The 25,382-nt window shown below is 32.4% G+C and overlaps 1 long non-coding RNA gene across 2 annotated transcripts; it reads left to right on the top strand.

The window, feature by feature from the left end:
- The first annotated feature begins 22,192 nt into the window (after positions 1-22,192).
- Positions 22,193-24,934, top strand: LOC128559034 (uncharacterized). 2 transcript variants are annotated; one of them, XR_008372049.1, is made up of 3 exons: positions 22,193-22,211; positions 23,215-23,348; positions 24,000-24,934. It is a non-coding gene; the product is annotated as an uncharacterized LOC128559034 (long non-coding RNA). The 2 variants fall into 2 exon arrangements; XR_008372048.1 differs by lacking the exon at positions 22,193-22,211 and adding an exon at positions 22,264-22,421.
- The last annotated feature ends 448 nt before the right edge of the window (positions 24,935-25,382 follow it).

Below are 25,382 nucleotides of genomic sequence, written 5' to 3'. Positions count from 1 at the left end.
AAGAATGAGATTGTAATTGACGATATCCCCCAAAAGACTACCACAGACAACTATTTCTCTTTGGATCTTTGCAATGAGATTTATGTTGATTTCTGATTTTTAAATGCAGACCAATATTGTTTTCAACTTGCTGTAAGTGCAGTCGCATTTGACGTACGTACATGAGCTGACAGAAATGAAATACTTACAACAAGTTGTACTTAAAAAAGAAATGTAAACGGATTTTGTCAAAAATCACTAACATTAACTCGTATAACCTGTAAATATGAGAATTGGTAACTTTTAGAAAAGGGTGTATGAATTTTTCCGAATATCTGGAGACAGTTTCTGAGTAAACATATACAATACATTAAACGTGTAAAATGCGTTTTTAAAATACAACAGAAGATGTTTTCAGTCTTGGTATTCAGTATTCAGTCTTATTGAATTTCTAAAAACTAGAAGAAACAATCCTTTGATTTGATCAAGCTGAATGTGTTAGCCCAAACATTAACAATTTAAAGTGGATTACTGAAACTGTTGGGTCGACAATACATCCTTTTATATGTTTACAAAAGCTAAATTTGAATACGACATTGCAATAAGTGTACTTAAATTTGTATTATTTATAAAGCTTTTGTTGTACACAGATTTATCATAGGAGGTGCTACTATGAATTTTGATGAAGTGGTATCGTACTTGGTGTAAATATAGACTTAAGATTCAACTTTTACTCTCATATACATTTGCACAAAAGAGCAATATGTACAGTAGTATTAACAGGACCTTTAGGTCAAGCAATTGCCGCACCCCTTCATATTCGCACGACCAACTTCCCATAGATTTGTTTGTTTTTCTTTCCTTTGCTGAAAATAATATAATGTTTGATGGACGTCGCTTCAATTCCGGAGGTTTTGTATTAGTGTCTTTATAGTATATCAAGGACACACTGGTCTGGGACTTTCAGGTCATGGGTAGCCCGGATGAAAAAGTATGAGGGACTGATGAACGCAATGTGCTTAAATAAGGTTTTTCTATAATCTATATGGAAATTGCAAGATTTTCAGAATTCATAGTACATTTTCAAACCTGTCATGTCAGAGACCAACTGCTGTATAACTTAACTTTAACTATGAAATGGCATAGCACATTTTGAACCTGTGGCAATTCAAACAGATGCCACTCAACATACAAATATAGATATATGCATGTTTTGCAAATACCTCATGTAAACAATAATTATTATCGAAAACAAGTAGTTTGGTATTCTATTCCAGTTTAATAAATGTCTAGGTATGACAAATAAAGAATGTGCACAAATTTAAACAATTTTAAAAATCTGAAAGTCTCATAGTCATTTTTTGTTGTTTTATGTCAAAGAATCATTTTCAAGTATAAAAATCAAACTGAAGCAGTGTCATATTGATTGTTCGTTAAACAATGTCTTGGACAATATTTCATTTCCAAACTCAGAAAACTTTCTGCTTGTCTTTTGTACACCTGTGCCAATGGAACTTTAATTCGTTCCCCTGTTCTAACAGAAATTTCTTTTCCTAATGATATAATAGAGAATCAGTTTGACAGACAGGTATATTAAAATTCATTACGGTTTTCTAATATATCTGTCAGAGTTCGTTTATAAAATATTCGGAATAATGTAGAGTTTACAAACACGTGTTAAATACATAAGTATCAACGCCTTAAGGCGGAAATGTACTTGCTTCTGCCAGTTTATATTAAACAATGTTTTAGATACATAATTTGTTTCATATGTACTTGCGTTTGTGAGTTTTTAATCAACATCACTTTAGATTCAAAACTGGGTTTTAATGTACTTGCGTCTGTCAATTTGTACAGATTGAAGGCTGGTTTTGAATGTAGAGGGATCTTACGGTAGGTTTCTTCCTCTCACCAGGTGTAAAAGATAAAGAACATTTCATTTCACATATTCTTGTAGAGCATGATAAAGTTGAACGTTTTGTTGACACCTTTTTGAATAGCAAGGTGTTGAAATTACAGTGTATATAAAATACCTAAGTTGCTCCTAGTCATCTGATTACATTCGAGTTAAAATGAAACAAAAATGTGTTTTTATCAGTTCTATAAGAAATTGAATTTCCATCTCAAACAGGTAAAACAAAAAAACACTTCTGCCAAATTTCTTTAAAAGCTAGCCTGCAAATTCTAAAAAGAATATGATTAAAGTTTCCCTTACAGAAATATAGCGCAAACTAGACGGCTTCTGGGAGCCACTTCTTTGACAAATCAGGATGGCTTTTAACTCAGCAGACCATACGGTGCTAAAATGAGCTTTTATGTTAAACATCGTCGGAACGTCCGTTAATATTTTCTTGGAACGACACTTCCACTGAAACCATTTGTTGGAAATTGACAAAATTAGGCCTGAATATTCATTGGGTGGTCTTCTTCCAACATTTTTCGAACGATTCCGGTTGATTGAATATAGATGGCCACCGAAGATATATGTGAAATCATTTGAAAATCTGAACAACGCTTTAGGAGAAGATTTTGTTGCTTTTTGTTTCGTTGCAGGGGTCAATATCTTCAAAAGTTTGCAACATTGTCTCAAAAGAAAGTGAATGAGAAAAAAATTAAACTGTAATTACACTTTAGACTAAGTTATTTGCTGGTATACTGACTACTAAGTAACGTCAGAATGTGAGTACTCAAATGTTTCGTTTATATAACTTTTTTTTTTATCTCCTCGAGCCTTGAATTAGTGTTGTTATATCTTTTTGTCATTTAGGCTCATGGGAGTACATTCAGTTTTTTGTTTCGTTGCACGGGTCAATAACTTCAAAAGTTTGCAACATTGTCTCAACAGAAAGTGAATGAGAAAAAATTTAAACTGTTATTACACTTTACACTAAGTTATTTGATGGTATAATGACTACTAAGTAACGTCAGAATGTGAGTACTCAAATGTTTCGTTTATATAACTTTTTTTTATCTCCTCGAACTTTGACTCAGTGTTGTTATATCTTTTTGTCATTTAGGCTCATGGGAGTACATTCAGTTTTACTAGAACAGATTTTTGTTTAAGATGGTGCTAAGGTGCTAGAGGGGTGCTGCACATTTCATTACTTTTGACGAACAATTTCATTCCACATGAGTCTGCTGTTGCGATGCATTTTGTTTGGTGGAAGTCTATGCTTCCAAAGAATCTTCAAATAGATTATATAACTCAAAGATCAGGGTTCTTTAATCGATGGAGTACTGCTGACGATTTAAAAATAACGACGCTCTGCCAAGTTACCGCCAAAACAGTTACCCGACAGCCGGATATTCCCAAATGCTCATACGACCAGTGACAGAGTCTTTATCTTTATGCCATATTCAACAAATGATAGCATAAATAGATTTAAACAAATGTCTTTCTTATAGCACTTTTTGTTACAGTTACAAAAACAACGTAATAGTTTCGGTATTGTTTTATCATCTTAAGTGGGAAAATATGTTATTTTTAATAAAATAAATTTTTTAGAATCAAGAAATACATTATAACGAAAAGAAAGGAGATACTATCAATGTATTTAATATTTACCCGGTTTGCTGCATGGAACTACTACATAGATATAGCTCGTTATACCTCATTCATAGCACGAGTGTAATCGTACGATCCGAATTTAGTATTTCAGCAACGGTTAAATCACTGAATCTGCAGGAAACAACTGATATACAAACAATCTGAAAAAGATAGAAAACCAAAACTGACATTTAATAATTCTTTAATGTACACTTTGAAAAAAAATAAATGTTTTAAAAAGGTTTTGAATATCGATATTTCAGACACATTTGACATTTTTACATCTTGCAAGACGCTTAGTACTTCAAATGTCACTTGTATTTCTAAGACCCTCTCGTAAATTTGCACAACATAATCATCAGTGCATGTCAATAGGAAGAAAAATGATACAAATAAAATTCATCACGAATATCTCATTTTAAGCATTTAGGCATCACGGTATGCTTATTTATGCAATTTATTTCATATGTGAATACCTATATTCCTTTCCGCGTGATGATATCATGCAAAGAACACTTTACATTGAAGAATTATGACTTAAATGAATATAGTAAACAAATGTATATGTTATAATAAAACGTACGGAAACAGAAGCAGATTATGACAGGGGCACTTCCTTTTTTCTTTCAAATTCTAAAAATAACATGGAAATCACGTGTATAATTGATGCACCTAACACAGTTGACGTGAAGGCGCCCGTATGGTACCATGCAAGAACGTTGTTTTCTTGCATACCAGACGGGGATTTCCGGTATTTTTACCGGTGCTGGAAAAATCTATAATGACGTATTACGAACTACATATATGTAGAAGATTTATGTAGTTATTTATATATTATTTCGAAAAACGGGAAAAAATCCAATACCTTGACAGTTCCTCTTTTTCCTGATAGTATATTTCTCGATTCAAAACACGTTATTTTATAAAAGAATCGTAACGTTACGCTGCAACTGATAAAACAAAACCGGAACTAAACATTGTTATTTGTCTTTGAAACGTCATGACGTCTTTCCTGTTTACGGACGTTGATTTCCCGCGCTTTGTTTAGATACACTGCTATAAGAAATAGTTCTAAAAAGAAATCCTTTCGACTGACTTTATTTTTATTATTATATCTTGACATCGGTATGCAAGAAAAAGATTCTTTCACTGGTTATAGGTGCAGAAGGGAATATCCGGCTCTCGGGTAACTGTTTAGGCGGTAACTCGGTAGGAACCTCGTTACCGCCTAAACAGTTACCCTCGAGGCCGGAAATTCCCATCTGCACCTATAACCAGTGAAAGAATCTTATAATCTTCTCCAATGAGTCGAATCTTTTTTTCGTGTAATGACAACAACAGTACCATAGATAATATCTAATATAAACAATACATGGAACTGAAATATAACCTCTTAAAATTTACTACAATATGAAACAAAGATTCGTGTCACAAGGTGTATATATTTGTATTTAGATTATTTATCCATTTCGATGCAATCATTGTTCTGGAGAGAATGTAGCACTGGATAAATACATCTCTAGGATACCACAACAGAATCGCCATAAACAAGACAGCTGTTAGAACTATCAGTATTCCATGCAGTTGTTATCACAATAAACTGGACAAATACACATTCATCACTTTGTGCACTTGGCTTTTGTATCTTCAACAATAAAAAGAAAGTTTTATACTACAAAGAAGATTGAGATATGTAAATGTGATACTTATAAGTGTCCTATTAATTGACGTATGATTGCTAGCCTTACTTTTACAGAATTCTCTGCAATAATTATTTCAAAAATCCTATTCCTTGCTTCAGTAAAAATATTTTTTACAACGTTTTGCCGTATAAATTAAGAATAAAATTCATGGTGTTCCCATGCAGATACTTAAATGTCACATGCAGAAAACGTTGTCACGTATGCAATCTTAAAAATAAAAGAAAACCAAATATCAAATTCATGCCATATATTTGTTTTAGAATGTTAATGGGTTATATCAAAGATTGCATTATGGTTTTTCCCTCGTACCTTTTAACACAGTAAGTATATGTTTTATAAAAAAGAGACTTTCAAAAACAAACTTAATTAGGTGGACACAAAATAAATAGAAAATATGAAAAAGGAACAGTTACTTTGTTTTCTGATTTTTGTCTGATTAACAGGTTGATAAAGCGTTCTTTATATGAATAATATTTGTATTATTTTTAACAGTTTGACAAGATATGAATCAATCTTCTTTAGAGATTTATACATATAAGAGGGGTGTTCAATAAATACCCGGAAAAGTGCTGTGATTTCTTCACGTATTACCAAAAATCAATGAAACTGTTACAAAGTGTAGATTAAGAAATATTTAATTGATATGTCAAAATCATATTTTCTGTGGACAATTAATAAGTAAATGCTAGTCCCTTTGGCAATAGTCGTCATACCGACTATTTACTAAAAATATACGAGATTTAAAATAAACAGCTTCACACAGCACGAAAAATCTCTTATTTAAGTCAGCCCACTAGTGCATGATTTTCGACAGGAAATGATATAAGTAACGGTGGAATTTTCAAACTGTATAGACACACTCAACAATGTGATTCTACGCAAGGACCTTTTTACAACACTTTCTACCCATGTAATAATGGAAGAATAAGATGGTTGCAAAATATCGTGCGACGTTCGAATAGTTACCTCTATAATGTTCATAGCAACAGTGTACCGACATTAGAAGCGGTCATCATTACATGATTTCTAACATTACAATACTCAGCAACTGAAATATAACATGCTGAAATGAAATAAAATTGCAAATAGAAAAAAGATGATTCGCTGTAATTTACATTTGTCCGTTCAAAAACTTCCAGAATATGCCAAATATACACATTGTTGGAGCGTTTAAAAACATATAAGTTCTTCTAAATTGTATGTTCCCAAAAGTCGTATTTCTAAAAGCTTCCATTAAATTTGCTTTTACATTTGCGTAACATAAAATTATGTAACATGACATGACTTAAATTGCATTTATATGGTGCATTAAGTTTCAAAGACAGTGTATATGTCAAAGTTACAGTGCTACATAACAGTAACTACTAAGAAATGTGTTCCTATTATCGTTTTTCGAGTAGTATGTACATTGTTTATGCAGTTTGACGGAAGTAAATCTGTTCACTTCCAAAAATTAGACTTCTCTTGAAATTTGTTTTAAAGCCATTTAAATGCAATATCTTATCGGGCTAAATTTAAATTCATAAAAATAACTTTGATAAAAGTCGATTGAAAGAGTAACTGCCAGCAAGTTTGCGATTCAAAGTAATGTTTTATTTCTTTCTAGAAGCTTAACACTGAGTATTTCTCTTAATTTCTAAACAAAATTAGGCCTTGGAAAAGTGTAACACGTTACGTTTTTTTCGGAAAACATGTTTGTGCAGCTATTTGTATTATTTTAGTTACAGCAATTCCAATGATGAATTAAGTTCAGACAATGTCATGTATTATCAAGGAGAGCTCATGTTCGGCCTTGATAGAAGTTAATGCACCATGGTGGTTTTATGAGGATAATAATAATAATAATAATAATAAATACTACTACTACTAATGATAATAATAACTTCATTTTAAGAAGGTGACATATTAAGAGTACATAGTATAAGTACAACTTATTTCCAATATGGCCTTCTATATAAATGAAAAAAACATTTTTTCTACATCAATAAGAGTAACAGTTGAACAATGTATACGACAAACACACTTTGAAAACAAACTCGATTTGAAATGATTTTTCCAGGAGAATAAGTCAGTGTAATTCATTTGCATACATGTACATTCAACCATCAATATCATAAAATGTAAAAGCTATCCTATGTCACAAAAATGCATGATAATTGATGAAGATTAAGAAATATATTATAAATAAAAAAAATCAGTATTAGTAACGTTGTTCTTGTAAAAAAATTTCGTTTAAATGTTAATAGATTATCTTGCAGTTTGATGTTTGATGGAATAGAATTCCATAAAGGTGTGGCTTTGTATGAGAATGTTTGTTTCAAGTAGTTTGTTCGGGGCTTCAGCAACGAAAGATCCTTACATGACAAGGAACGAAGATAATATCTATCGTTGCGAGCAAAAGATAATAATTCAGACATATATTTTAGTACAAGGTTATGGTCACATTTAAAAGCCAGCACAGCTTCTTCTTCTTCTTCTTCTTGGCGTTCGCCAGCACAGCCATGTGATAATTGCATCTGTTTTCAAAAGTTGAACACGCTACTTGCGATACATGTTTTCGTTATTACACGAATTGCCCACTTTTGTATATTTTATCAGTATCTGATTTACAGGCAAGCCCCAATACAGTATTGTAATAGTCCATGGTTGATATAATATATGCATATAACTTCTTCATTTCATCGGTCAAAAAGTAGGAAATTCTTTTTTTTAAAAAATATGCAACTTTTAAGTTAAGGTATTAGACCCGTAATAGAGTACCTCCTTTTTGAAGAGTATTCAAGTCCTACCATTAACATACCTTGACTGGAATTTTTCAGGGGGCGTAGGTTCAAACCCCACTGGGACCAAATTCTTTTTCCTTATTTTCCTTTTTTCTAGTAAGTTTTTACCATTTTTAAGACTTATTTATTGATTTATTGTACAAAAATGGAAAATTCCATTTGATAAGCGTTTTCTTGCTGCTCAAAGTGAATTTACCTCTGAAACAGAAGGGGCTAGAGTTACATGCGGTAAAAGTTCTTTACTTTGCCTTTACTCTTTAGATTACATATTGTGGATGAAATGTAGGTATGTTTTACTTCTGCCCCAAGGTTATTTTTGAACGAAGTGAGCAAAATTAAAAACAGTCCCACAGGACTCGACCTTAATTTTTCAATGTCTCATTAAATCCGTTTATTTGAGGCAGCCTAGAAAAAATGATATCGACAGTTTTATTTTGTATTTTATTATTGTTTACCAATAGTTTGATGTTTCCTTTGTCAAAATAAATTGTATATTGAATTCTCTGCAAACGTTTTTAACAGTGGCCATCACTTTGAAATTTGTTTCTACTTGTTTGTTTGTTTTGTTTGTTTAGGGTTTAACGCCGTTTTTCAACAGTATTTCAGTCATGTAACGGCGGGCAGTTAACCTAACCAGTGTTCCTCGATTCTGTACCAGTACAAACCTGTTCTCCGCAAGTAACTGCCAACTTCCCCACATGAATCAGTGGTGGAGGACTAATGATTTCAGACACAACGTCGTTTATCAAATAGTCACGGAGAACATACGCCCCGCCCGAGGATCGAACTCACGACTCCGCGATCCGTAGATCAACACTCTTACCTACTGAGCTAAGCGGGCGGGCTGTCTCTTCTTGAGCTTGAGGAAATACCATAAATTACACAAAATTTATAAAAAAAACGGCATGGTAAAAGTTGTAAAAAATTTGCAACACAGTGCGGAACACGATCGACTTTAAGAATATACCAAACAAATGCCATTTTTAAAGTTTTTTATGCGCCTCTTTCTGCGCAGCCGACACTTTCTATGGAAAATTGAACTGAAGTCAACATTTGTTGAAACATGTGACAAACAATCTTAAATATGAGGAATCTTGAATAAAATAACATTTTTGATAAGTTTTATCAGTAATCAAATGTTGATACTGGTTTGTGTTGTATTGACAAGTATCATGCCTGACAGGTATCTTGCTATTTTTGTGGTTGTGTTTTCACATCGCATTTTAGTACAAAGAGTGTTTTTCATATAATGTAAGATAATTGACTTAGTACTGATAAAACAATATCACCTTTCAGATTATTTAGTATTCAATCATAGAAAGAATTAAGAATTTTTAAAACTTTTTTTAAACTTCTAGCAGACATACATGTAATCAATTTGGCCAGGTCCGCGCCATTTTCCGTCCGAACAGGTGTTGTATTCTAGCGGTCTTAACATAAAATTTAGCCTGGTGACCTATACATTTTAGCCATTTTTATGCTCACAATACAATTATCTATACACAAGAAAAACAGGAAAAAAATTCTATGAAAGAGTTTTTCCAAAATTGAAAAATATTATTATTCACTATGGGTATTTTTCATTGAAAAAAATTTCACAAAAGTGAATATGAAACATTTTTTTTTTCATTTGTACCCATTATTGTAAGGATAAAGTATTACAGAAATGGCTATGATATCAAGTAAATATATAATAAAATCTGTAAAAAGAAAAAAAAAAACCTTATTGTGCTGTCTTGATGTATATTTTGGTTGGTATTTATACAAAAAACAGAAAATTATGAAAATGTTGAAAAATCGCTGGCAGTTTCAGTAAAAGTGGGTGTGTTCAAAACAATTTTTCACAAAAACAAGCCTGGTGACCCATTGTTTTTATTTGTTCATTGTTTTCAGCACAAATTTTCCTATCATATATGTGAATTAAAAAAAAGTCTATGAAAGGAAAAAAACTATAGGAATTCTCTTTAAACATTACTATTAGGGGTCCAATACCTTAAGTTTATTCACAACTTTGCAAACTTGTTCATGCAACGTTGAATTTTTATCTATACAGATACCAAGAACTTCATAATATTAATTACGAGAAGGCAAAATAAAATTGAACGAAGTAAGTTGTATCAAATTCGATTTTACGAAGACCGTTAACATATGTAGTTATATAGGTAATCATCTGCAGCCGGAATACTGATAAATGTAAGAATAAAGCCACATATTAACTGGTGCCCCCGTTTTGATGAAATAAATTCAATTATGTAGCCATCATTCAAGACTGTTACAACAGTGCGTGCAGCAAGTACTTTATTAATCATTCCTTGGAGGGACATCTAGTCAATGGCGAATTGGAACTTTATGGACATTTTGCTAAACATAAAAGGTAATTGACAGCTTATACCTCACCTACGAAGAATTCTACTGGTAATAATTATCAATTAGCAATATAATTGCCATCTTGAATTTCAACAGTAGACAATTCATTTAGCTCACCAATATAGAAAAAGTAACTATGTTAATATTAATTCTGAAATATTTAAATTGATCTCTCGTTGTTTTAAAAGGATGAATACATACAAATGTTACCTTGTCTTATTTTTGAAAAGAAATGTATTAATTTTGAAACATTAAAATGTATGGTGCCAAAGGCAAAACACATTTGATCTCCCGTTATTTTTTCTTTATTGCTGTATGAATATAGCTTAAAAAAGAAACTGTCATCTTAGAAAATTTTCATAATATTTGATTTAGACATATCTTGTTAAATGTAATGTAGATCGTTTATGACATTCAAGCAAACAGTTGAAAAAGAAAGGTGTATAATAAGAAATTAAAGAGGTAATTTTGAAATCAAGAGGACTGCAAAAATATAATGATGATAAAAGATGTTACTAATGAATTTTTAAAGATTGTCATCAGAATGTAAAAAAATGTAAAATAAAGAAAAAGCTCTATATTCTGTGGTAGAAGTAAAGGTTCGTCATTAAATACAAAAGTGTGACTAGGTAAGTGCAAACGAAATACAGTTGCAGTTATTAAAAGTCATTCCCCTGTTCTTATACATCCGGGAAGCAATTTAGTTTTGTTACATCTCTAATACGATTAAGGAATGAAAGAAATAACCATTGTCATAATGACAATAGAATAAATGGACTATCAACGTGTCCTACATGAATGGAATGGACGGAAGTATATCAATGAATTTAGTAATTAGTTCCTGTTTTATTGATTGATACCGTTTAGTCGAATACAATACCTTATCAACATAAAACTGTTATTAGTATAGAGTTTTCTAAATTGCATTTGTACCTGATGAAATCTTATGTATTTGCTTAAACAAGTCAAGATGTTATTTGTATAATGAAATTTGGAATGATATGCAAAGACGACTGGTTTGTTCATTATTAACAATTCAGTAACCACTAACCAATTTCGGTGGCGGTTTAATACAGCTTGTACTTTAAACTAGAAAATACGAGGGTTGTTCAAGAAATAAGTAGGCTGGCACTACAACTTCGTCACCTTTATATCCCCTTGTAACTGTAATAATTAAAGTAGAACGACATCACATAGTGAGACATAAGTAACTGCAAATAAAATTACGTAACGTTAAACAAAAGAAAATCACATCAACATCATGAATATATTTTTATAACATTTAAGTGTTGTCTCCGTTAAATGTAAAGTTAATCGGTCATTTTGTGTAGAGCTATAATACGTGGTCTGACATAAAATGACGTCACAAAAACGTCTAGAAATATAACCAAACATTTAAACAGTACAAGGACTTTAGAAAACACTGACAGAAACTTTTGAATTACTGTAGATTACAAGAGTTTGAGTTGGACTATCTGAAAAATAGCTAAATCATCCATTAGCATTAATATTAATATCTTGATAAGGCAAAATACACATTTGTAAGGATCGTTTTTTATGATTTCCAGTGAAATGAATGGCAAAAGGAATATATATATTATCTACATACTTCGGTTAAATGTTGTTTTACATTAACCAACAGCGATATGTTGTTGAAAATGAATATCCTTATTATGTATATGATACATTGAGTTTTAATCACAGAAGTTGTTCAGTATATTTTCAATAGATTTAAAAAATAATTGAATTAAAGAAGAAAATAACGTATTCGAAAAGAGTTGACGTTATAAAGATGTCTCTGTTGTGGGCCGCCCAGCATATCCTTTATTTAAACAAATGGTCCTAGCAAAAAAACATACTGCATGGTAACAATTTCAGATTTAGTAAATACGCAGCAGATACAGAACAAAGCATTTTCAATGCAACATGACTGAAGGGTGACTTTAGCCGCGTTACACAAGCCACCCACACAAATGCTAATCAACACAGTTCGTAAAAAGATAAAGTATTTTTCAATATTCAGTCTAGCCATTTGTCCTACTTACAATCTATGTTATGTTAATGCGTTATTTTTGTGTAAAAAACAAAGGTCTCTTCTCTTTTGAAAATGATGTAAATATTCTGGTGTTATATTTTGCTAGAACAAATTCCGGAGTATATTTACAATGTTTGTCTTTAGTTTTCAGTACCTAAATGTCTACTGTTAGACACCGCTGGATGAACATTTTACATCAAGCAGGCATTAATGTCTGATCCATCACATCGTAATACTAGGTTAATTCATTTAAGAACCCACATTCTATTCTTGTCTGACAATGCCATAGTTATTATTCATTATGAATAGTGACGTTTATATTCCATCAATCAATTACTGATAAAAATAACTTTTTAAGCGTCTTATTGATCTCAGTTCCTGAAATAATCGGAAGTAGCAATAAACATGCATATCACAATGTTTTCTTTGATCAAAAATTCATACTTTATTTTTAGATACCAAATTGCTGATCGGTTTTCACTATTACATGTTTCAAAACTTTGTGGCAGTGTAAATTACAAGTTTTCAAAAAAAAAATGTTTGAATTTATGTATTTAATTTGTTAGGTTTAACGCCGCACCGACACGATCATAGGTCATATTTCGACTTTCCAGCTTTGTTTGTGAAGGAAGACACTAGATGCCCCTCCGTTCATTATTTCATCACGAGCGGGCACCTTGGTAGAATCACCGACCTTCCGTAAGCTAGCTGGATGGCGTCCTTATATATTTGAAACTGTTTACATATAAACAATTTATTTCAAAATGAAAGAAATTGCAGTGATGTTGTTTTCCTGCCGCATAAGTTAGGAAGCACAAAATGACTTCTTGATTTTAAAATTATGTGCCCAAGTTTGTTCAAGCAGTACACCCAGTACAAGACTTATTCTATATAAATCTCATAAATCTTGATTCTAAGACAAATCAAACATAGTAATAAAGATATTTGTCCCCGAAATGAAAATCTACATTCGCATACTTTTTGTTGTTTCTATTAGCATAGCGACATTGTTCTGACAAAAAGGAGAAAAGAAAATATACTTGATGACTTGACCTTGGAATTAAAGTAGGCTACATTTGTCTGAGAAGACATCAATTTGTTAAGATATTTTAATCTGACATGACAGGAATCAATGTTGAAAGATTCGTGTTTTTAAGCCAATAAAACTAAATATATATCATATATTCTTTTTATCAATAATGTACGTAAAGTTTACTTCAAGAATTAAAATAATGTTGGGACATGTCTTCATTTGATTCGTACACTATCTTTTTCTTACACAACATTTAACAAATAAACACTCTGCTAAAATCTATTACTGATACCAGACCAATTAAAAGACTGTTCAAAGTCATCACTGGCAGCACAAATTGAGGATTCTGCACAAATTATTCGTGCTTTTCTATTCCCAGAGGTAAGATAATTCCTTATGATATTAAGTACTTTAAACTTGAAAAATTGTCCAAGGGGAGCTGTCTCTATTAAATCATTTTCTAGAATAATTTATTCCGACTCAAAAAGGTCTCAAATATTGAAAATTTACTTAGTTAAATGCAGGTCATAGTTCATTATTGAAGTTTCATTTTTTAGTGCTCTTGCAACGTCATGCCCCTCTTCTGCTAATGATGCTGAACGGATTGTTCACTTCTTTTTATATCTAACATTTGACCTGATTTATTAAATGTTGCCGCTCCTTATTAGATAGATGAATATGCAATAGCATGTATAGCATATAAACCTAAAAACAAAGATAAATATGTAAGACACGTTTCAAGCATGCAACCACTTAAAACACAAAAATACTCGTTTAAATCAATATTGAAAGAAAACCTTAACGACGGTTCATGGCATTTGGACAACCTTGCATATTTCCATTATTGTGTGTTCAGTTCAGTTCTACAATGTAATTTGAAACAACTTAGATGACTTTCTATAGTTCAAGCTGTTCTGAGCTGAGCGTGATGAAGATTTTGAGACGATAGATGACGTTGACATCTGTTAAGAAGTTAGTACAATTTACTGTGTTGGTATACGTTGACAATCATTTATTCTATCAACTGATATCCAATATATTCGGTTGCAAAAATACTTTATTTGTAGCCGGTCAGTTTTTACCTTTTCACGACTTATTTTGTGGCGATTCTCTTACCTTGACGACAAAGCATGATGAAATGAACATACAAGTAGTGATTATTGTTCTGTCATGGTACAGGGTTTCTCATTTACAGAACTGTTTATTTAAAGTTTATACCTTTCTGTCCAGAGTTTGGCTAATATTTTCGTATGTCTGCTATACTAAAAACCTACGTGACTGCACTTCTATATTCTTGAACCATAACATCATGTAATACAGCGGCAAAGGACGTGAAATTCGTGCAGAAAATAATCGCAAACAATATAAACAGTGCTTCATTGGAAAACACAGATAAGAACAGAGTGTTTAGAAACACTGCTTTTATTACTTGTTTATTACTTATTACATGCGGGGTCAAGTCGCCTTTAAAGATGCTCTCAACCGAAAAGAAAAATAAACGCACAATTATTTGTTTTTTCTCTTCTCTTTGCGAAGGAGTACAATTTGCTGATGTCATCATTAAAACATTTTTCAATGAACATATATTAGCATCAGGAAACTGGGTTGAAATACGTTGGTGGTATTTTCCACTGCTGGTTCCAATGCAGTTTTTACTTTGCACCTTCATGTATGTCTGCGCCTGCGTGTTTCAACCGCTCTTTTGGTCTTTTTATCGTTTAATTCGTGTAGTTGTATTTGTCTGTGTGCACGCGAATATATCTAATTGTGTATTAATAAGTGGAATGCTATATAGGTGGCTGTGCGTGTTGGAATCGATTTTTGCCTTTAATCTTCTGTCCCTTTTTCTGGAACTCTTACTTATAGACTGTCCTATTTTAATGATATCAAAATACATCTGATTTTCATCTGATTTGCGTATTTTGGCATCATTATGTCTATCATTGTTCAAAAAAATTAAAAGATAAGGAGGAGACATAAACTACTGCATTTTTACCGTCTGTCCTCACCATACAATATGTCAGGAACCAGTGTTTTATTATTTTCCATAAATCTGTCGATAACTGAGATGAAATCATGAAAACTACTGTACAGTTTCTATGAACTGTTTCATCTCGTACATTTGTCTTGAAACATTACGTTATATATTCATTCGTTCTTTTAATGCCTCTGAGATTAGACATATGTGTGACTGTAAACACCTTTTCAAGTCCCTTATAGAATGACATTATTTTCTCCCTTCGTATAATTGGTCAAAACAATTACACTTGATAATTAAATAAACTGCTGCCTCTTTTGGAAAAATTAACCATAAACAAGATCAAAGTCTGTGGCAATCACATTGGAAGAAATGAATACCATAGTGGGCATATCTTGGCTACACTAAAGCTGCAGAGAATGTCGGATATCAATATGTTCTTTGGGACTTCAAAGCCAAACCCATGTCATGTTCTAACTATAGCTAAACTGTCAGTAACTTTATCTCATTTACACAATTTCTGAACATTCCAAATTTAGTTAAAAACTAGTTTTAGAAATTGTGCTGCTACCAATTGCTTTAAATTATGCTAATAGCTTGTATTTTATTAAGTTAAGGTGAACTTATTATGATAATCTTGCTCTTGCCTACAGCAAATTGATAATATATATTCACAGATAAAAGAATGTTCAAACGGATAGCTTTTGATTACTTGAATAGCTTATAATTCTTCTTTTTCTTTAGAAAAATATAATATACTTTATGACACACACATATGCCATTTGCAATTGGCTCAGTTATGTTGTTATTCTAAGTTCTTAAGGATCTTACGGTCGATTAAAATTTTTATTTAAAAATGTTCCGTATACGCCACAGAAGTGTGAGGGCAATTTCAATTTCGTTACCTCTCATGAACATGAGTTTTCGTGTCTATGCTTCCAAGACTTGATTATTTGTAACCCGGTCTTGTTCTGTACATTATGGTTAACAAAAATATCTTCAGACATATCTATTGTGTAGAAAGTAGGGAGAAAGGTATAACTGTTCAGGGTAAGAATGAATATATGTGATAATTTCCTGTAACTATACTTTGTATAATTAATAATTAAAATGTGGCGAGAACATAAATAGCAAAAGATTGGTACATATGATACATCGGTATTGAATGATAAATTCATAATGAACCCAAACTTTATTGAAACATTTACCCCGTTTTACGAGTAAATTGTAATGTATGGAGTGTTACGGATGTCAGTGTACTCTATGCCGCACTTGTAAATTATTGTACAATGCATTTGAAACATTAATAAGATTTAGACTTAAGGTTGTGGATCCTTTAAGACAATCGGTTATTTCCGTTAGATCAAGCATTCTTGTATAGTTTTTCAGCATTTTTCGATACTGCTGCCGAATTCAAACAGGGAGGATACGTGATCTCACAGAAATTATGATAACCATTATTTGTCCGCTATTTTAAGATTTTATTACGAATAAATTGATTTTCTTGCTCGACTTTCTCCTTAATGCTGTAGCTAAAATATTAATTAAGATTTGAACATTCCCCCGTGAGGAAGCCATTAAAATTGCTACCTAGAAAACGTCCTTGATTTGTGACGGGCTTGTGAAAGTGCAGAAAAGGCGTCCCATTTTTCAGAAGCAAAATTGAAATTGTTCCCGTGCGACTAACAACATCATTAAAAACAAACCATATAATGCAATTTATCGTGTGATGTTCTGTACACGGCAATATTTTATTACGTTTGTATGCTATCCGGTAACATTTTTTGTAAAATAATTAAAGAATGCCTGATAACGAATAAGACTTGCTTACTACCAGATGTGTCCAGGCTTTATTTGATCATTCTGATATTTATCTCTCTGCGAAAAATGCACGAGAAATTTGAAGGATGTGTTTTATACTGTTTTATACTGTTTAACATAATGACAATGTTTTATAGATAGAAGAGCATAATTCCTGGACTTGACCTACATATCAGTGTAAATAACTGTTAATAACACTTACACTGCTAAATTTCTATAATGAGCTTGTACATCTTTCAGTTGGACAGTATCATAAACTGTTAAAAGGGGTGCTTACCAAAAACGGTACTGACTGAATGGCGAACAGTACAGATCTTGATCAGACTGCATAGATGTGCATGCTGATCATGATCTACACCGGTTGCAAAGGCAGAATCAATCGTGTCTAGCATGAAAAGGGTTAACACTGGATAAAACTTTTCTTTGAGATGATAACCGAACATTTGTCATGAAATTGGGTTACAGTGCAATAGAAACAGTACTCATGGAGTTCAGGAAACGTTTCAAAAACGACCTACTGTAGTAACACATTATGTGATTAAAGGTCTTTTTTATATAAAACATTTGAAGATTATTTACCACGAAACTATAGTTGTTCATTAACGTGTACTACAAATGCAATTAATTTTTCTAAGTTTATAATATGTTAAAACAAGATTTTGAAGATCACCCAAATAAAACTAACTGGTGTTCTCTAGTTAAATCATTGTTATGTTCTTTAGGATTCTATGGTGTATGGCTATCGCAAAATTTTGGTGATATTGATTTATTCGTGTACAATATTAAGCAGAGGCTTCATGATCAATTTGTACAAATTTTCTATTTAATAAAATGGTAATACAAAATAAACTTTAAACATGTATCTAAAATCATCATACCGTATCATCTATTTCATATAATATATAAAAGTCATCATTATGTTCATATCTGTCATAAATGTACCATCTTCTATGCCATTATTCTTTGATTTATTTTACGTTCTGTAAATAAATAACTATGATTTGGATACGGTCGCAACAAAATTAATGTATATGCTGTAAACATAACCCTAACATGACATTTTGTCAGTTCGAGTATTAAATGACATTAATTTTCAAAATATTTCCAAAGCAAACCCTTTTTTTACAAATGTAATTAGAAATGATTAAGGAGGATATTGAGCGAGTCAATCTGCATATCACGTATCCTTGAGAGTTTGTAAGAAATCGTACCAGAACCTTGCAACCAATGACACATTCAGTCATAGTAAATTAGCCATAAGTTTTATGTTACGGTAATGTTGCTTGGTTACATTCGAAGTCGATGTAAATGGCAGGAGATACCAAAGGCTACTGCCATGCATTTTTCTTTTGCAGTGAAAATGTGTAATTTCTATAACCATTTGTTAAGTATATCATGTAGTAAAATTTGAAGAAGCTTAGTCTTAAAACTTAAAACAACATCAACATTGATACAGTTTCGATAAATTTCTGTGTAATAAATATCAGGCTTACATCATAGTTTTACATAAAAATAATGTTTAATTCTTATAAAATGAAGAAGAAATAAGTGTCAGGACTGTTTTATAGCTTAAAACTCCAGCGACATATCGGCGTATAACCATAAATCCGTAAAGGTTCAAGGTTTTATATATTTTATTATTACAATCAACATTTTATTAAGGAAATAATATCAGGTTGTCACATGAATGTTTCTGTCAATTGTAATATTGTCTTTACAGGGAATTGACACGAACATATTTTCATCTATGTAAATTATGAAGGTTTTTATTTCTGAACTGCTGACCGAGGCCTAATTAATATAGCTTGGATACAGGTTACCTGATTGACAGCTTGCATATAGGTCTGATAACTTTACTGACGGACTAAATATAGGCCAGATAACTTGACTGACAGAACAAAGGTTTAGTTTAATTTAAAGCTGTCTGAAAATCTGAGCAACGGCAAAATAGAAGACTAGAAAATGTGCGGAAATTATCTGATATTTAAACCCATCGTTTTACTACCAATAAGCTAATGTATATGCTATAACATGGAATATCACATCCAATATTTCTACTACCATATCTTCTACTATTGAAAAGCTTTTGTCCTGGGCGACTGATTTACATAAAATCGCCAGTTCTCCGTCTGTTTTCTCCAGCACGACAAAAAATACTTGCATATATTTTAAAAGAATCGTTGCCAATACATGATTAAATTGTTTCTCAAGTACTTGATCTGTTTGTACAACTGAAAAGCAATATAAAATTGAAATATTCAGAAAAATTGCATTGAAGTGAAAAGAGTCTCAATGTAAGTGTGTCCTGGTTTGATTTACCGTGACTTTGTTTTTCAAATTTCATACAGGGTCATAAATATTCTTTAAAATAATTATCCACCAGACGATCAGTCGACATGCACTCTTCAAGAACCTGAAAGAAGTATTTTATGTGCAGAAAATAATGTTAAATTTCCCTGAATTTGAAAACAACAGTTTGTGTCTTGAATGTTTATTTAAATGTTGCATGTTTGTGCATCTCTACAGTTTTAAATATATATACGCCCTGCCCTTTGTTAGTTTTCAAGGCAAACTGATTTATCCATCCATATAGTAAAGACAAGTAGTCAGTTAACTGGTGTTACAAATATAGAATCTGAATGAATTTGTACAAAACTTGTCATCATTAATTATACTGCCTAATAAAATTGAGACATATTTCTCTAGGTTTTTGATTGGTCATTCAAATGCGGAACTCTACCGCGTTTCTTTACATGTTCGTTTTGTCTGCGATGTCTACATGCTTTACGTTGTTGATTTTTTTGTGCACGTCTATCATGCTTATATCTAGTCATATCGTAAGGGCTTGGTTAAAGGGCGTGTCTCCTGCACGATCTTTGACCCTGATTTGTACTTACTTTTTTGCGGTAAAAGTTTAGCTAATGATTCTCTTCGGTAATAGTGCTATTTCTGGTATTCCCTGTCAACAAATAAATTGTTGGAAACACTCTTAAAGACCAACCACGACCTAGTGACCTACTTTTTTTTACCCATAGAAACTTCATGAAAGTCATTCTTATTATACAGGTGATATACAGCTATACTACAAGTTATCAGGTGGACAAGGCCCTTCCTGAATTATTGTTTTCACAACTTCGTCTGCAAACTTATTCAGTCAATCTCTTTTCAGCATGGTTTTAAGAATACAGATAAATAACTATCTTACACTGTAGAAATAAAATGTGATTGAAATTTAACTAAATGCACGATTTTTGTACATATTGCTACATTAATTCAATAAAATATTAAGACATTAAACACATTGTCTTAGCCTAATAAATGTCACTGTCAATTTGAAACTAAATACTTGTATATCTCATATATTTCATGCAAACCATGTATAATTACCATTATGGGAATACAAAAGAATACAGTTATTTTGTGACGCGTCTTTAACCGTTTAGGAGAAATTATATTGATAACCTACAAATATTAGAAGCACGAGGTTAGAAAAATGTTCCGTTTTAGATACATTGAGTAGAAAGTAATGTATTTATAGTATTTTGAATACGTTAAAATTTGTGGTGAAGACGTGCATTTATCCGCGATATGTCTTCAAATTGTATCAAAGCTAACGTTTAAATTCATTTGATGAGTTGGTTACGTCATATTGACACATTCCCGAAAACATTGTTACGACAGAATACTGTAAAAATATTTTTCTTAATTATAGAAAGTGACATTTAGAACCAAAGAAGTTTTGCTTTTTACAATTTAACACTTTCCTGTCCAGAATAGGATTTTATAGCACTGTACACTGTATGGATCGAAGAAATGTTCTTGACAATACTAGTATGATATTTTTGTCGACATTTTGATGTTCTAAATATCTATTAAGGACATTCCAACGGCGAAGGGAGAGACTATATGTAGCAGGGTAGAGTATAAGGGTGCACTTATACTTCCTTGCTATTAAATAAGCTAGCTTGTATAGCGACGTGGTAGAGTGACCGCCTTAGATGTGAGAGGTCCCTGGTTCGATTCCCGGTCAGACCTGAAATATTTAAAGCCTGTTACATTTGGCGCCCAACGTAAATGACTCACGAGTAGATATGAATGAAAACCTTGAAACGTCCCACAGACGTCCAGACTCATGGAATTCGAGGACGAATTCTAAAATGGAGGGGCATGTATGTAGTAGGGTAGAGTATAAGGGTGCACTTATACTTCCTTGCTATTAAGCTAGCTTGTATAGCGGCGTGGTAGAGCGTCAGGCCTGAAGTATTTACAGCCTGTTACATACACATTATTATAGTATTGGTCAAAAGCAAAAGATTACAATTGCCCGGAAAAGAAATCAGAGTAATAAATATCACAGAAAGAAATGTGTCTAGACAAAAGTACTGTTATAAAGTAGTCTGCGCAGCATAAGTTAGTATAAAAATCGTATCGTGATTTAGATGGTTAAGTGAGTTCCAAGCATTGTAAGTTAGTGTATAACGCATATCGTGATTATATTAGAAGTAAGTATAAAATTCTTTGTGTGCTGAACATTTCTAAAAAGTGTAATTAGTATGATTTAGTGAGTTTTAGGAAGCTTAAATAACATGATTCATTGACTTCTAGGCAGTGTAGGTAACACTAGTTAGTGAGTCACAGTCAGTATTATATAGTCAGACCACTCGTACTATATGTAAATATATCTCACATCTCTTAATTTCGTATAATATCGTTAGTCCCATAGTAGAGCTGTGTCTGACATGCTAAATTTACTTTCATTATATATCATACTAAAACGTTAGTGCCGCAATGTAGGTGTACAATGGGAGAAATAGGCACAAGACCACAGTTATTTGCCCTTGGTTGACCACAATACGGAAGTGGTTACGCGGAAAATAGTTCCCCTGTTTGATGGTGAATATTGGTGAATTTTTGAGTGAAAGACCTGCAATAAATGGCATGATTTAATAGAGGAGATATGAAATAGTAGGTACATGTACAATTAGACAGAATAAAAATGTCAGAATATGCATAACATGACTTTTTGATAGGGCCTGTTTTGCCTGTTTGCGGCCATCTAGAGAGTATTCTTCATACGCATGTGATTTGGTTCAAAATGGTGGAAAAAAAGAGCCGGTCAACCCAATGTTTACTGTGGCTGGAATTTTTTCTCTTGGATAGTTCTGTTGAGTTCAGGTATTTTTATAGGGGTTGGAATGCATGCAAAATTGCTATAGTGTCCAGTGCCTATATAGAACATATAGTAAAAATAACTGTGGTCTTAGGCCTGATATAGTGGAAAATGTCAGAAAGTAAATTGTCAATATTTTTGTTACTTTTCAATCTACATGGCTGAAATTTTGACAGTGAATGGCTGGTAGGCATAGAAATCTGATAAATATTTAGATTAATCATTACATTTGCTGAAATTGCTTCAGTTTGGATAAAAAGTATACATGCACTTGAAACTTGTGAAAAATCCTACTTTCATTTTACATATTTCTGGATTTTTTCTAATTTTGCAGGTTTTCATGCATGAAATGCATTTTTATAAGTTCTTTGTTTGAAACCGGCATGCGGAAAACAAAATGGGGTATTACAAATGCCGCGATGTGATATTTTTTGATTTTTTTAGAAATTTGAGCTGCGACTGAGGAAATCTGACCTAAAGTCAGATATGTATTTTTTTCTATTCTTGTTTACATAAAATTGCTCTTTTGGTTACTTGAATTTACACAGTACACACAGTCTGAATAGTGAAATATGTGTAATCATAATCTGTGCAAGAAAAATCAGTTCAAGGGCTTGAAAATTGGACAGATTAGGCCTGAAATTGGCATATTTTAATTGATTTTGAAGGAAAACAGGCAGATTTTCACACACTAGACTTGCATATTGGTTTCCTTAATGCTTAATTGAATATAAATCATCATATCTGAGGTCCTGAATTGTATATTTACTTATTCTGTTGGATTTCTTACACTTTTAGTACCTAAAAACCTGAAATGAGAGCGCTCGGACAATGTGAAGTTTGTCGCATAGACGGGGATTGACCGCCTTTGTACATATATGTCTACAGCTTCTCAGATTTGACCGAAGACAGTTGTTCGGTGTTGTGAATGGGTAAATAATTCCATTTTAGATGCTTTTAATCAAGATCAGGTACTTCCTGTGATTTTGTAAAATTTAATAGATTTCGTTAAATTGCGTCGGCAAGCGAAAAAAAAGCCAGAAAATAGAATTGTAGTGGAATAACATTATTTCAGCCAGTTTTGCCATAATGACTACTTTCTAAATCATGTGTGGTAGTGAGATAACATTTATAATCAGTTACCATGAAATTGGACAGGAATTTGTTCATAATAGTTGATGCAGTAAGCTGTATTCCCAGTGTGAATACTCAGTTCAGATTGTAGCTAATTTCAGCTGAAAATAGTAAACATTGCTTCAGATCTAGCAGTCAGTAAAGCAAGGAAACTGGACAGACTGCTTTGTGATTGATAGTTTTGTTATTCAGACTGTTTGTTATGACACATTTTACATACATAAGACTTGAATTTGAGGTTTTATATTACATTATGACAGTTTCAGTATGGGGAAAGGAGACTGTGATATAAATATTCATAGAAAAGTTGCTTTGAGGGGCACTTTTTAGCATTTCACACTTTCTTTGCAGTCAGTTGTTTTGAAATATAGTTTGCACATACATACAATCATGTAAACTGATTAAGTATTCATTCTAAGAAATTATGACTAGCTCGACTCATATTTCAGATGTTGTTCGGCCGAAGGCCTTCCAGTCACACAGAAGATCCTGGTTCGGTCACACGAAGGGTCACTTCCATTGATATTAGTCACAGGAAAAATTAGGAGCACCAGTTGTAGTTTCTCAGGTTGATATTTATTAAGGTTTTTGCTGAAATTAAGCCAGTTTGGAACATTCAGCAGGCACTGATGTACATTAAAATCATTCTTTATAGAGATAGGGGCTGTTTTGCCAGAATGCTCAGCTGTGATACACAGTGTAAGATTTTGTGCAGTGTAAATGGTCATGGTGTGCATGTTTCATTTACAGAGTGCACTGAATGCCTGTAAACTGTAAGATTTGAGTGAAATATTCATTCCAGAAAGACTCATAAGCTTTTTAGTAGGCTCACATATTGGATTTTTCAGAGCTGTTTGGCTCATTTTACCTAGGGTAGCCATAAATGAATGATCACTGAAAAGTATATGACACATATATGTACAAAAGCTATTCATTCTCATATTTGCCACATACTGGGCTGCTTAAAAATGGCAAATTTGACAGCTACAGGATTTTTCTTAGTTCACATTTTACTTTTTCGTGTGAGTAGACTCCGCGTTTTGACGTGCTTTTTGTAATATGATTAGTTTTCCTTAAAATTGGAACAGTGATATTGTAATCAGACTTGAAGTGGCTCTTAATTTGGATAGATGTATATTAAGGAAACATGCTGTTTTTTATTTTGGGTGAAAATCTCATCAAACAAAAAAGTTATAGAATTTTGCGTTTTTTTCATCTGAAAAGTACGCGAACTTTTTTTTTGCTCAGATTTGACCGATACCATGTGTAACATTGGAAGCTGTCAAATTTTAGTGCATAGTTCAACAAAGGTGTAACTTTCAGATTTAATTTGCTATACATCTGAGATTATACTGGTAAAATATTTTTTTAGTTTGGAGAGAAAAATAGGTCTAAATAGGCACAAGACCACAGTTATTTGCCCTTGGTTGACCACAATACGGAAGTGGTTACGCGGGAAATAGTTCCCCTGTTTGATGGTGAATATTGGTGAATTTTTGAGTGAAAGACCTGCAATAAATGGCATGATTTAATAGAGGAGATATGAAATAGTAGGTACATGTACAATTAGACAGAATAAAAATGTCAGAATATGCATAACATGACTTTTTGATAGGGCCTGTTTTGCCTGTTTGCGGCCATCTAGAGAGTATTCTTCATACGCATGTGATTTGGTTCAAAATGGTGGAAAAAAGAGCCGGTCAACCCAATGTTTACTGTGGCTGGAATTTTTTCTCTTGGATAGTTCTGTTGAGTTCAGGTATTTTTATAGGGGTTGGAATGCATGCAAAATTGCTATAGTGTCCAGTGCCTATATAGAACATATAGTAAAA

This window comes from Mercenaria mercenaria, chromosome 8 (genome assembly GCF_021730395.1).
Source record: "Mercenaria mercenaria strain notata chromosome 8, MADL_Memer_1, whole genome shotgun sequence".
Taxonomy (NCBI): Eukaryota; Metazoa; Mollusca; class Bivalvia; order Venerida; family Veneridae; genus Mercenaria; species Mercenaria mercenaria.
The sequence above is the reverse complement of the archived record's forward strand: the minus strand, read 5'-3'. Positions and strand labels throughout refer to the sequence as shown.